Raw genomic sequence first — 14,579 nt, 5'->3', positions numbered from 1 at the left:
CTCAGAACCTGCTCCTCACTCAGAACCTGCTCCTCAGAAACTGCTCCTTACTCAGAACCTGCACCTCAGAACCTGCTCCTCACTCAGAACCTGCTACACACTCAGAACCTGCTCCTCAAAATCTGCTCCTCACTCAGAACCTGCTCCACACTCAGAACCTGCTCCACACTCAGAACCTGCTCCTCAGAACCTGCTCCACGCTCAGAACCTGCTCCTCGCTCAGAACCTGCTCCTCACATAGAACCTGCTCCTCACTCAGAAACTGCTCTACACTCAGAACCTGCTCCTCACTCAGAAACTGCTCCACACTCAGAACCTGCTCCTCACTCAGAACCTGCTCCTCAGAAACTGCTCCTTACTCAGAACCTGCACCTCAGAACCTGCTCCTCACTCAGAACCTGCTACACACTCAGAACCTGCTCCTCAAAATCTGCTCCTCACTCAGAACCTGCTCCACACTCAGAACCTGCTCCACACTCAGAACCTGCTCCTCAGAACCTGCTCCACGCTCAGAACCTGCTCCTCGCTCAGAACCTGCTCCTCACATAGAACCTGCTCCTCACTCAGAAACTGCTCTACACTCAGAACCTGCTCCTCACTCAGAAACTGCTCCACACTCAGAACCTGCTCCTCACTCAGAACCTGCTCCACACTCAGAACCTGCTCCTCACTCAGAACCTGCTCCACACTCAGAACCTGCTCCACACTCAGAACCTGCTCCTCGCTCAGAACCTGCTCCTCGCTCAGAACCTTCTCCACACTCAGAACCTGCTCCTCAGAATCTGCTCCTCACTCAGAACCTGGTCCTCAGAACCTGCTCCACACTCAGAACCTGCTCCTAAGAACCTGCTCCTCACTCAGAACCTGCTCCTCACTCAGAACCTGCTCCTCACTCAGAACCTGCTCCACGCTCAGAAACTGCTCCACACTCAAAACCTGCTCCTCACTTAGAACCTGCTCCACGTTCAGAACCTGCTCCTCGCTCAGAACCTGCTCCTCACTCAGAACCTGCTCCTCACTCAGAACCTGCTCCTCACTCAGAACCTGCTCCTCACTCAGAACCTGCTCCTCACTCAGAACCTGCTCCTCAGAACCTGCTCCTCACTCAGAACCTGCTCATCAGTCAGAACCTGCTCCTCAGAACCTGCTCCTCGCTCAGAACCTGCTCCACACTCAGAACCTGCTCCACACTCAGAACCTGCTCCACACTCAGAACCTGCTCCTCACTCAGAACCTGCTCCAAACTCAGAACCTGCTCCTCACTAAGAACCTGCTACACACTCAGAACCTGCTCCTCAGAATCTGCTCCTCACTCAGAACCTGCTCCACTCTCAGAACCTGCTCCACACTCAGAACCTGCTCCACACTCAGAACCTGCTCCACACTCAGAACCTGCCCCACGCTCAGAACTTGCTCCCCACTCAGAACCTGCTCCTCAGAACCTGCTCCTCAGAACCTGCTCCTCACTCAGAACCTGCTCCACACTCAGAACCTGCTGCACACTCAGAACCTGCTCCACACTCAGAATCTGCTCCTCACTCAGAACCTGCTCCTCACTCAGAACCTGCTCCACACTCAGAACCTGCTCCACACTAAGAACCTGCTCCTCAGAACCTGCTCCACACTCAGAACCTGCTCCTCACTCAGAACCTGCTCCTCACTCAGAACCTGCTCCTCACTCAGAACCTGCTCCTCACTCAGAACCTGCTCCTCAGAAACTGCTCCTCACTCAGAACCTGCTCCACACTCAGAACCTGCTCCTCACTCAGAACCTGCTCCACACTCAGAACCTGCTCCACACTCAGAACCTGCTCCACACTCAGAACCTGCTCCTCACTCAGAACCTGCTCCACACTCAGAACCTGCTCCACACTCAGAACCTGCTCCACACTCAGAACCTGCTCCTCACTCAGAACCTGCTCCTCGCTCATAACCTGCTCCACACTCAGAACCTGCTCCTCAGAATCTGCTCCTCACTCAGAACCTGCTCCACACTCAGAACCTGCTCCTCACTCAGAACCTGCTCCTCACTCAGAACCTGCTCCTCACTCAGAACCTGCTCCACACTCAGAACCTGCTCCACACTCAGAACCTGCTCCTCACTCAGAACCTGCTCCACGTTCAGAACCTGCTCCTCGCTCAGAACCTGCTCCTTGCTCAGAACCTGCTCCTCACTCAGAACCTGCTCCATGTTCAGAGCCTTCTCCTCGCTCAGAACCTGCTCCTCACTCAGAACCTGCTCCTCACTCAGAACCTGGTCCTCAGAAACTGCTCCTCACTCAGAACCTGCTCCTCACTCAGAACCTGCACCTCAGAACCTGCTCCTCGCTCAGAACCTGCGCCACACTCATAACCTGCTCCTCACTGAGATCCTGCTCCTCACTCAGAACCTGCTCTTCACTCAGAACCTGCTCCTCGCTCAGAACCTGCTCCTTGCTCAGAACCTGCTCCTCACTCAGAACCTGCTCCATGTTCAGAGCCTTCTCCTCGCTCAGAACCTGCTCCTCACTCAGAACCTGCTCCTCACTCAGAACCTGGTCCTCAGAAACTGCTCCTCACTCAGAACCTGCTCCTCACTCAGAACCTGCACCTCAGAACCTGCTCCTCGCTCAGAACCTGCGCCACACTCATAACCTGCTCCTCACTGAGATCCTGCTCCTCACTCAGAACCTGCTCTTCACTCAGAACCTGCTCCTCGCTCAGAACCTGCTCCACACTCAGAACCTGCTCCTCACTAAGAACCTGCTACACACTCAGAACCTGCTCCTCAGAACCTGCTCCTCACTCAGAACCTGCTCCACACTCAGAACCTGCTCCTCACTCAGAACCTGCTCCACACTCAGAACCTGCTCCTCAGAATCTGCTCCTCACTCAGAACCTGCTCCACACTCAGCACCTGCTCCACACTCAGAACCTGCTCCTCAGAACCTGCTCCACACTCAGAACCTGCTCCTCAGAACCTGCTCTACACTCTGAACTTGCTCCACACTCAGAACTTGCTCCACACTCAGAACCTGCTCCACACTCAGAACCTGCTCCTCAGCACCTGCTCCACACTCAGAACCTGCTCCTCAGAACCTGCTCCACACTCAGAACCTGCTCCTCAGAACCTGCTCTACACTCAGAACTTGCTCCACGCTCAGAACCTGCTCCTCACTCAGAACCTGCTCCACACTCAGAACCTGCTCCTCAGAATCTGCTCCTCACTCAGAACCTGCTCCACACTCAGAAGCTGATCCACACTCAGAACCTGCTCCTCAGAACCTGCTCCACACTCAGAACCTGCTCCGGAGAACCTGCTCCTCGCTCAGAACCTGCTCCACACTCAGAACCTGCTCCTTAGAACCTGCTCCACACTCAGAACCTGCTCCTCACTAAGAACCTGCTCCTCACTCAGAACCTGCTCCTCACTCAGAACCTGCTACTCACTCAAAACCTGCTCCTCACTCAGAACCTGATCCTCACTCAGAACCTGCTCCACACTCTCAACCTGCTCCTCACTCATAACCTACTCCTCAGAACCTGCTCCACACTCAGAACCTGCTCCTCACTCACAACCTGCTCCTCACTCAGAACCTGCTCCACACTCAGAACCTGCTCCTCAGAACTTGCTCCTCAATCAGAACCTGCTCCTCATTTAGAACCTGCTCCTTGCTCAGAACCTGCTCCTCACTCAGAACCTGCTCCTCAGAACCTGCTCCACACTCAGAACCTGCTCCTCACTCAGAACCTGCTCCACGTTAAGAACCTGCTCCTCGCTCAGAACCTGCTCCTCACTCAGAACCTACTCCACGCTCAGAACCTGCTCCTCGCTCAGAACCTGCTCCACACTCAGAACCTGCTCCTCACTCAGAACCTGCTCCTCACTCAGAACCTGCTCCTCACTCAGAACCCTCTCCTCACTGAGAACCTGTTCCACACTCAGAACCTGCTCCTCACTCAGAACCTACTCCACACTCAGAACCTGCTCCTCACTCAGAACCTGCTCCTCACGCAGAACCTGCTCCTCACGCAGAACCTGCTCCTCACGCAGAACCTGCTCCACGCTCAGAACCTGCTCCTCACTCAGAACCTGCTCCTTACTCAGAACCTGCTCCTCACTCAGAACCTGCTCCTCACTCAGAACCTGGTCCACACTCAGAACCTGCTCCTCACTCAGAACCTGCTCCACACTCAGAACCTGATCCTCACTCAGAACCTGCTCCTCACTCAGAACCTGCTCCTCACTCAGAACCTGCTCCACACTCAGAACCTGCTCCACACTCAGAACCTGCTCCTCACTCAGAACCTGCTCCACGTTCAGAACCTGCTCCTTGCTCAGAACCTGCTCCTTGCTCAGAACCTGCTCCTCACTCAGAACCTGCTCCATGTTCAGAGCCTGCTCCTCGCTCAGAACCTGCTCCTCACTCAGAACCTGCTCCTCACTCAGAACCTGGTCCTCAGAAACTGCTCCTCACTCAGAACCTGCTCCTCACTCAGAACCTGCACCTCAGAACCTGCTCCTCGCTCAGAACCTGCGCCACACTCAGAACCTGCTCCTCACTGAGATCCTGCTCCTCACTCAGAACCTGCTCTTCACTCAGAACCTGCTCCTCAGAACCTGCTCCTCGCTCAGAACCTGCTCCACACTCAGAACCAGCTCCTCACTAAGAACCTGCTCCACACTCAGAACCTGCTCCACACTCAGAACCTGCTCCTCAGAACCTGCTCCTCACTCAGAACCTGCTCCACACTCAGAACCTGCTCCTCACTCAGAACCTGCTCCACACTCAGAACCTGCTCCTCAGAATCTGCTCCTCACTCAGAACCTGCTCCACACTCAGAAGCTGATCCACACTCAGAACCTGCTCCTCAGAACCTGCTCCACACTCAGAACCTGCTCCGGAGAACCTGCTCCATACTCAGAACTTGCTCCACACTCCGAACCTGCTCCTCGCTCAGAACCTGCTCCACACTCAGAACCTGCTCCTTAGAACCTGCTCCACACTCAGAACCTGCTCCTCACTCAGAACCTGCTCCTCACTCAGAACCTGCTCCTCACTCAGAACCTGCTACTCACTCAAAACCTGCTCCTCACTCAGAACCTGATCCTCACTCAGAACCTGCTCCTCACTCAGAACCTGCTCCTCAGAAACTGCTCCTCACTCAGAACCTTCTCCACACTAAGAACCTGCTCCACACTCTGAACCTGCTCCTCACTCAGAACCTGCTCCTCACTCAGAACCTGCTCCACACTCTCAACCTGCTCCTCACTCATAACCTACTCCTCAGAACCTGCTCCACACTCAGAACCTGCTCCTCACCCAGAACCTGCTCCACACTTAGAACCTGCTCCTCACTCACAACCTGCTCCTCACTCAGAACCTGCTCCACACTCAGAACCTGCTCCTCAGAACTTGCTCCTCAATCAGAACCTGCTCCTCATTTAGAACCTGCTCCTTGCTCAGAACCTGCTCCTCACTCAGAACCTGCTCCTCAGAACCTGCTCCACACTCAGAACCTGCTCCTCACTCAGAACCTGCTCCACGTTAAGAACCTGCTCCTCGCTCAGAACCTGCTCCTCACTCAGAACCTACTCCACGCTCAGAACCTGCTCCTCGCTCAGAACCTGCTCCACACTCAGAACCTGCTCCTCACTCAGAACCTGCTCCTCACTCAGAACCTGCTCCTCACTCAGAACCCTCTCCTCACTGAGAACCTGTTCCACACTCAGAACCTGCTCCTCACTCAGAACCTACTCCACACTCAGAACCTGCTCCTCACTCAGAACCTGCTCCTCACGCAGAACCTGCTCCTCACGCAGAACCTGCTCCACGCTCAGAACCTGCTCCTCACTCAGAACCTGCTCCTTACTCAGAACCTGCTCCTCACTCAGAACCTGCTCCTCACTCAGAACCTGGTCCACACTCAGAACCTGCTCCTCACTCAGAACCTGCTCCACACTCAGAACCTGATCCTCACTCAGAACCTGCTCCTCACTCAGAACCTGCTCCTCACTCAGAACCTGCTCCACACTCAGAACCTGCTCCACACTCAGAACCTGCTCCTCACTCAGAACCTTCTCCACGTTCAGAACCTGCTCCTTGCTCAGAACCTGCTCCTTGCTCAGAACCTGCTCCTCACTCAGAACCTGCTCCATGTTCAGAGCCTGCTCCACGCTCAGAACCTGCTCCTCACTCAGAACCTGCTCCTCACTCAGAACCTGGTCCTCAGAAACTGCTCCTCACTCAGAACCTGCTCCTCACTCAGAACCTGCACCTCAGAACCTGCTCCTCGCTCAGAACCTGCGCCACACTCAGAACCTGCTCCTCACTGAGATCCTGCTCCTCACTCAGAACCTGCTCTTCACTCAGAACCTGCTCCTCAGAACCTGCTCCTCGCTCAGAACCTGCTCCACACTCAGAACCTGCTCCTCACTCAGAACCTGCTCCACACTCAGAACCTGCTCCTCAGAATCTGCTCCTCACTCAGAACCTGCTCCACACTCAGCACCTGCTCCACACTCAGAACCTGCTCCTCAGAACCTGCTCCACACTCAGAACCTGCTCCTCAGAACCTGCTCTACACTCAGAACTTGCTCCACACTCAGAACTTGCTCCACACTGAGAACCTGCTCCTCACTCAGAACCTGCTCCTCACTCAGAACCTGCTCCACACTCAGAACCTGCTCCTCAGAACTTGCTCCTCAATCAGAACCTGCTCCTCATTCAGAACCTGCTCCTTGCTCAGAACCTGCTCCTCACTCAGAACCTGCTCCTCAGAACCTGCTCCTCACTCAAAACCTGCTCCACACTCAGAACCTGCTCCTCAGAACCTCCTCCACACTCAGAACCTGCTCCTCACTCAGAACCTGCTCCTCAGAACCTGCTCCTCACTCAGAACCTGCTCCACACTCAGAACCTGCTCCTCACTCAGAACCTGCTCCACACTCAGAACCTGCTCCACACTCAGAACCTGCTCCACGCTCAGAAATTGCTCCCCACTCAGAACCTGCTCCACACTCAGAACCTGCTCCTCACTCAGAACCTGCTCCACACTCAGAACCTGCTCCACACTCAGAACCTGCTCCACACTCAGAACCTGCTCCTCACTCAGAACCTGCTCCTCACTCAGAACCTGCTCCACACTCAGAACCTGCTCCTCAGAATCTGCTCCTCACTCAGAACCTGCTCCTCACTCAGAACCTGCTCCACACTCTCAACCTGCTCCTCACTCATAACCTACTCCTCAGAACCTGCTCCACACTCAGAACCTGCTCCTCACCCAGAACCTGCTCCACACTTAGAACCTGCTCCTCACTCACAACCTGCTCCTCACTCAGAACCTGCTCCACACTCAGAACCTGCTCCTCAGAACTTGCTCCTCAATCAGAACCTGCTCCTCATTTAGAACCTGCTCCTTGCTCAGAACCTGCTCCTCACTCAGAACCTGCTCCTCAGAACCTGCTCCACACTCAGAACCTGCTCCTCACTCAGAACCTGCTCCACGTTAAGAACCTGCTCCTCGCTCAGAACCTGCTCCTCACTCAGAACCTACTCCACGCTCAGAACCTGCTCCTCGCTCAGAACCTGCTCCACACTCAGAACCTGCTCCTCACTCAGAACCTGCTCCTCACTCAGAACCTGCTCCTCACTCAGAACCCTCTCCTCACTGAGAACCTGTTCCACACTCAGAACCTGCTCCTCACTCAGAACCTACTCCACACTCAGAACCTGCTCCTCACTCAGAACCTGCTCCTCACGCAGAACCTGCTCCTCACGCAGAACCTGCTCCACGCTCAGAACCTGCTCCTCACTCAGAACCTGCTCCTTACTCAGAACCTGCTCCTCACTCAGAACCTGCTCCTCACTCAGAACCTGGTCCACACTCAGAACCTGCTCCTCACTCAGAACCTGCTCCACACTCAGAACCTGATCCTCACTCAGAACCTGCTCCTCACTCAGAACCTGCTCCTCACTCAGAACCTGCTCCACACTCAGAACCTGCTCCACACTCAGAACCTGCTCCTCACTCAGAACCTTCTCCACGTTCAGAACCTGCTCCTTGCTCAGAACCTGCTCCTTGCTCAGAACCTGCTCCTCACTCAGAACCTGCTCCATGTTCAGAGCCTGCTCCACGCTCAGAACCTGCTCCTCACTCAGAACCTGCTCCTCACTCAGAACCTGGTCCTCAGAAACTGCTCCTCACTCAGAACCTGCTCCTCACTCAGAACCTGCACCTCAGAACCTGCTCCTCGCTCAGAACCTGCGCCACACTCAGAACCTGCTCCTCACTGAGATCCTGCTCCTCACTCAGAACCTGCTCTTCACTCAGAACCTGCTCCTCAGAACCTGCTCCTCGCTCAGAACCTGCTCCACACTCAGAACCTGCTCCTCACTCAGAACCTGCTCCACACTCAGAACCTGCTCCTCAGAATCTGCTCCTCACTCAGAACCTGCTCCACACTCAGCACCTGCTCCACACTCAGAACCTGCTCCTCAGAACCTGCTCCACACTCAGAACCTGCTCCTCAGAACCTGCTCTACACTCAGAACTTGCTCCACACTCAGAACTTGCTCCACACTGAGAACCTGCTCCTCACTCAGAACCTGCTCCTCACTCAGAACCTGCTCCACACTCAGAACCTGCTCCTCAGAACTTGCTCCTCAATCAGAACCTGCTCCTCATTCAGAACCTGCTCCTTGCTCAGAACCTGCTCCTCACTCAGAACCTGCTCCTCAGAACCTGCTCCTCACTCAAAACCTGCTCCACACTCAGAACCTGCTCCTCAGAACCTCCTCCACACTCAGAACCTGCTCCTCACTCAGAACCTGCTCCTCAGAACCTGCTCCTCACTCAGAACCTGCTCCACACTCAGAACCTGCTCCTCACTCAGAACCTGCTCCACACTCAGAACCTGCTCCACACTCAGAACCTGCTCCACGCTCAGAAATTGCTCCCCACTCAGAACCTGCTCCACACTCAGAACCTGCTCCTCACTCAGAACCTGCTCCACACTCAGAACCTGCTCCACACTCAGAACCTGCTCCACACTCAGAACCTGCTCCTCACTCAGAACCTGCTCCTCACTCAGAACCTGCTCCTCACTCAGAACCTGCTCCACACTCAGAACCTGCTCCTCAGAATCTGCTCCTCACTCAGAACCTGCTCCTCACTCAGAACCTGCTCCTCACTCAGAACCTGCTCCACACTCAGAACCTGCTCCTCAAACTGCTCCTCACTCAGAACCTGCTCCACGCTCAGAACCTGCTCCTCACTCAGAACCTGCTCCACACTCAGAACCTGCTCCTCAGAATCTGCTCCTCACTCAGAACCTGCTCCACACTCAGAACCTGATCCACACTCAGAACCTGCTCCTCAGAACCTGCTCCACACTCAGAACCTGCTCCTCAGAACCTGCTCCATACTCAGAACTTGCTCCACACTCCAAACCTGCTCCTCGCTCAGAACCTGCTCCACACTCAGAACCTGCTCCTTAGAACCTGCTCCACACTCAGAACCTGCTCCTCACTCAGAACCTGCTCCTCACTCAGAACCTGGTCCACACTCAGAACCTGCTCCTCACTCAGAACCTGCTCCTCACTCAGAACCTGATCCTCACTCAGAACCTGCTCCTCACTCAGAACCTGCCCCTCAGAAACTGCTCCTCACTCAGAACCTGCTCCTCACTCAGAACCTGCTCCTCACTCAGAACCTGCTCCTCACTCAGAACCTGCTCCTCACTCAGAACCTGCTCCACACTCAGAACCTGCTCCTCACTCAGAACCTGCTCCTCAGAACCTGCTCCTCAGAACCTGCTCCTCACTCAGAACCTTCTCCACACTAAGAACCTGCTCCACACTCTGAACCTGCTCCTCACTCAGAACCTGCTCCTCACTCAGAACCTGCTCCACACTCTCAACCTGCTCCTCACTCATAACCTACTCCTCAGAACCTGCTCCACACTCAGAACCTGCTCCTCACCCAGAACCTGCTCCACACTTAGAACCTGCTCCTCACTCACAACCTGCTCCTCACTCAGAACCTGCTCCACACTCAGAACCTGCTCCTCAGAACTTGCTCCTCAATCAGAACCTGCTCCTCATTTAGAACCTGCTCCTTGCTCAGAACCTGCTCCTCACTCAGAACCTGCTCCTCAGAACCTGCTCCACTCTCAGAACCTGCTCCTCACTCAGAACCTGCTCCACATTAAGAACCTGCTCCTCGCTCAGAACCTGCTCCACACTCAGAACCTGCTCCTCACTCAGAACCTGCTCCTCACTCAGAACCTGCTCCTCACTCAGAACCTGCTCCTCACTCAGAACCCTCTCCTCACTCAGAACCTGTTCCACACTCAGAACCTGCTCCTCACTCAGAACCTGCTCCACACTCAGAACCTGCTCCTCACTCAGAACCTGCTCCTCACTCAGAACCTACTCCTAACGCAGAACCTGCTCCACGCTCAGAACCTGCTCCTCACTCAGAACCTGCTCCTTACTCAGAACCTGCTCCTCACTCAGAACCTGCTCCTCACTCAGAACCTGGTCCACACTCAGAACCTGCTCCTCACTCAGAACCTGCTCCTCACTCAGAACCTGATCCTTACTTAGAACCTTCTCCTCACTCAGAACCTGCTCCTCACTCAGAACCTGCTCCACACTCAGAACCTGCTCCTCACTCAGAACCTGCTCCACGTTCAGAACCTGCTCCTCGCTCAGAACCTGCTCCTTGCTCAGAACCTGCTCCTCACTCAGAACCTGCTCCATGTTCAGAGCCTGCTCCTTGCTCAGAACCTGCTCCTCACTCAGAACCTGCTCCTCACTCAGAACCTGGTCCTCAGAAACTGCTCCTCACTCAGAACCTGCTCCTCACTCAGAACCTGCACCTCAGAACCTGCTCCTCGCTCAGAACCTGCGCCACACTCAGAACCTGCTCCTCACTGAGATCCTGCTCCTCACTCAGAACCTGCTCTTCACTCAGAACCTGCTCCTCAGAACCTGCTCCTCGCTCAGAACCTGCTCCACACTCAGAACCTGCTCCTCACTAAGAACCTGCTCCACACTCAGAACCTGCTCCTCAGAACCTGCTCCTCACTCAGAACCTGCTCCACACTCAGAACCTGTGTGGTGTAAAAATGTAATGTCTTTGCCTGATGCCATAGAACTTAGGTCACATATGTTTAACATCTGGGTCACACTTATTATGACTCTGTCTGCAGACGTCCCTGGGTAAACAGACTGACAGCTGCGGATCCAAGGATGTCTCGCATGCGGTAGAACATTGAGTGTGTGTCTCTGCAATATGTTTAGACTGGTTTTGTGCATACGTGGCACCTGTTGTGCCTTAATAAGCTGAACTCAATGTTTGATCTGGGCAGATCAGGAGGGACAGAACGGCAGATGTCAGGGAGAGCTTTTTTGGCTGTGCACGGCTAAAATAAAGAACCACTTTTGAACAAGACAACTTGGTTATATTTTGCCTCATTTTCTCTGTCATTTGTTATAGAATAGTTTCCGCAACACCTGCTCCTCAGAACCTGCTCTACACTCAGAACTTGCTCCACACTCAGAACCTGCTCCACACTCAGAACCTGCTCCTCAGAACTTGCTCCTCAATCAGAACCTGCTCCTCATTCAGAACCTGCTCCTTGCTCAGAACCTGCTCCTCACTCAGAACCTGCTCCTCAGAACTTGCTCCTCAATCAGAACCTGCTCCTCATTCAGAACCTGCTCCTTGCTCAGAACCTGCTCCTCACTCAGAACCTGCTCCTCAGAACCTGCTCCTCACTCAGAACCTGCTCCTCACTCAGAACCTGCTCCTCAGAACCTGCTCCTCACTCAGAACCTGCTCCACACTCAGAACCTGCTCCTCACTCAGAACCTGCTCCACACTCAGAACCTGCTCCACACTCAGAACCTGCTCCACACTCAGAACCTGCTCCTCAGAACCTGCTCCTCACTCAGAACCTGCTCCACACTCAGAACCTGCTCCACACTCAGAACCTGCTCCTCACTCAGAACCTGCTCCTCACTCAGAACCTGCTCCACACTCAGAACCTGCTCCTCAGAATCTGCTCCTCACTCAGAACCTGCTCCTCACTCAGAACCTGCTCCTCACTCAGAACCTGCTCCTCACTCAGAACCTGCTCCACATTCAGAACCTGCTCCTCACTCAGAACCTGCTCCACACTCAGAACCTGCTCCTCAGAATCTGCTCCTCACTCAGAACCTGCTCCACACTCAGAACCTGATCCACACTCAGAACCTGCTCCTCAGAACCTGCTCCACACTCAGAACCTGCTCCTCAGAACCTGCTCCATACTCAGAACTTGCTCCACACTCCGAACCTGCTCCTCGCTCAGAACCTGCTCCACACTCAGAACCTGCTCCTTAGAACCTGCTCCACACTCAGAACCTGCTCCTTAGAACCTGCTCCTCACTCAGAACCTGCTCCACACTCAGAACCTGCTCCTCACTCAGAACCTGCTCCTCACTCAGAACCTGGTCCACACTCAGAACCTGCTCCTCACTCAGAACCTGCTCCTCACTCAGAACCTGATCCTCACTCAGAACCTGCTCCTCACTCAGAACCTGCTCCTCACTCAGAACCTGCTCCACACTCAGAACCTGCTCCACACTCAGAACCTGCTCCTCAGAACCTGCTCCTCACTCAGAACCTGCTCCACACTCAGAACCTGCTCCACACTCAGAACCTGCTCCTCACTCAGAACCTGCTCCTCACTCAGAACCTGCTCCACACTCAGAACCTGCTCCTCAGAATCTGCTCCTCACTCAGAACCTGCTCCTCACTCAGAACCTGCTCCTCACTCAGAACCTGCTCCTCACTCAGAACCTGCTCCACATTCAGAACCTGCTCCTCAAACTGCTCCTCACTCAGAACCTGCTCCACGCTCAGAACCTGCTCCTCACTCAGAACCTGCTCCACACTCAGAACCTGCTCCTCAGAACCTGCTCCACACTCAGAACCTGCTCCTCAGAACCTGCTCCATACTCAGAACTTGCTCCACACTCCGAACCTGCTCCTCGCTCAGAACCTGCTCCACACTCAGAACCTGCTCCTTAGAACCTGCTCCACACTCGGAACCTGCTCCTTAGAACCTGCTCCTCACTCGGAACCTGCTCCACACTCAGAACCTGCTCCTCACTCAGAACCTGCTCCTCACTCAGAACCTGGTCCACACTCAAAACCTGCTCCTCACTCAGAACCTGCTCCTCACTCAGAACCTGATCCTCACTCAGAACCTGCTCCTCACTCAGAACCTGCTCCTCAGAAACTGCTCCTCACTCAGAACCTGCTCCACACTCAGAACCTGCTCCTCACTCAGAACCTGCTCCTCACTCAGAACCTGCTCCTCACTCAGAACCTGCTCCACACTCAGAACCTGCTCCTCACTCAGAACCTGCTCCACACTCGCCACCTGCTCCTCAGAACCTGCTCCTCACTCAGAACCTTCTCCACACTAAGAACCTGCTCCACACTCTGAACCTGCTCCTCACTCAGAACCTGCTCCTCACTCAGAACCTGCTCCACACTCTCAACCTGCTCCTCACTCATAACCTACTCCTCAGAACCTGCTCCACACTCAGAACCTGCTCCTCACCCAGAACCTTGCTCCACACTTAGAACCTGCTCCTCACTCACAACCTGCTCCTCACTCAGAACCTGCTCCACACTCAGAACCTGCTCCTCAGAACTTGCTCCTCAATCAGAACCTGCTCCTCATTTAGAACCTGCTCCTTGCTCAGAACCTGCTCCTCACTCAGAACCTGCTCCTCAGAACCTGCTCCACACTCAGAACCTGCTCCTCACTCAGAACCTGCTCCACGTTAAGAACCTGCTCCTCGCTCAGAACCTGCTCCTCACTCAGAACCTGCTCCACGCTCAGAACCTGCTCCTCGCTCAGAACCTGCTCCACACTCAGAACCTGCTCCTCACTCAGAACCTGCTCCTCACTCAGAACCTGCTCCTCACTCAGAACCCTCTCCTCACTCAGAACCTGTTCCACACTCAGAACCTGCTCCTCACTCAGAACCTGCTCCACACTCAGAACCTGCTCCTCACTCAGAATCTGCTCCTCACTCAGAACCTGCTCCTCACGCAGAACCTGCTCCACGCTCAGAACCTGCTCCTCACTCAGAACCTGCTCCTTACTCAGAACCTGCTCCTCACTCAGAACCTGCTCCTCACTCAGAACCTGGTCCACACTCAGAACCTGCTCCTCACTCAGAACCTGCTCCACACTCAGAACCTGATCCTCACTCAGAACCTGCTCCTCACTCAGAACCTGCTCCTCACTCAGAACCTGCTCCACACTCAGAACCTGCTCCTCACTCAGAACCTGCTCCACGTTCAGAACCTGCTCCTCGCTCAGAACCTGCTCCTTGCTCAGAACCTGCTCCTCACTCAGAACCTGCTCCATGTTCAGAGCCTGCTCCTCGCTCAGAACCTGCTCCTCACTCAGAACCTGCTCCTCACTCAGAACCTGGTCCTCAAAAACTGCTCCTCACTCAGAACCTGCTCCTCACTCAGAACCTGCACCTCAGAACCTGCTCCTCACTCAGAACCTGCTCCACGTTCAG

This window comes from Eucyclogobius newberryi, unplaced genomic scaffold (assembly GCF_026437365.1).
Source record: "Eucyclogobius newberryi isolate DKJ021-1_F unplaced genomic scaffold, fEucNew1.0.hap1 SCAF_6, whole genome shotgun sequence".
NCBI classification, from domain to species: Eukaryota; Metazoa; Chordata; class Actinopteri; order Gobiiformes; family Gobiidae; genus Eucyclogobius; species Eucyclogobius newberryi.
Note: the sequence above shows the minus strand (reverse complement) of the source record.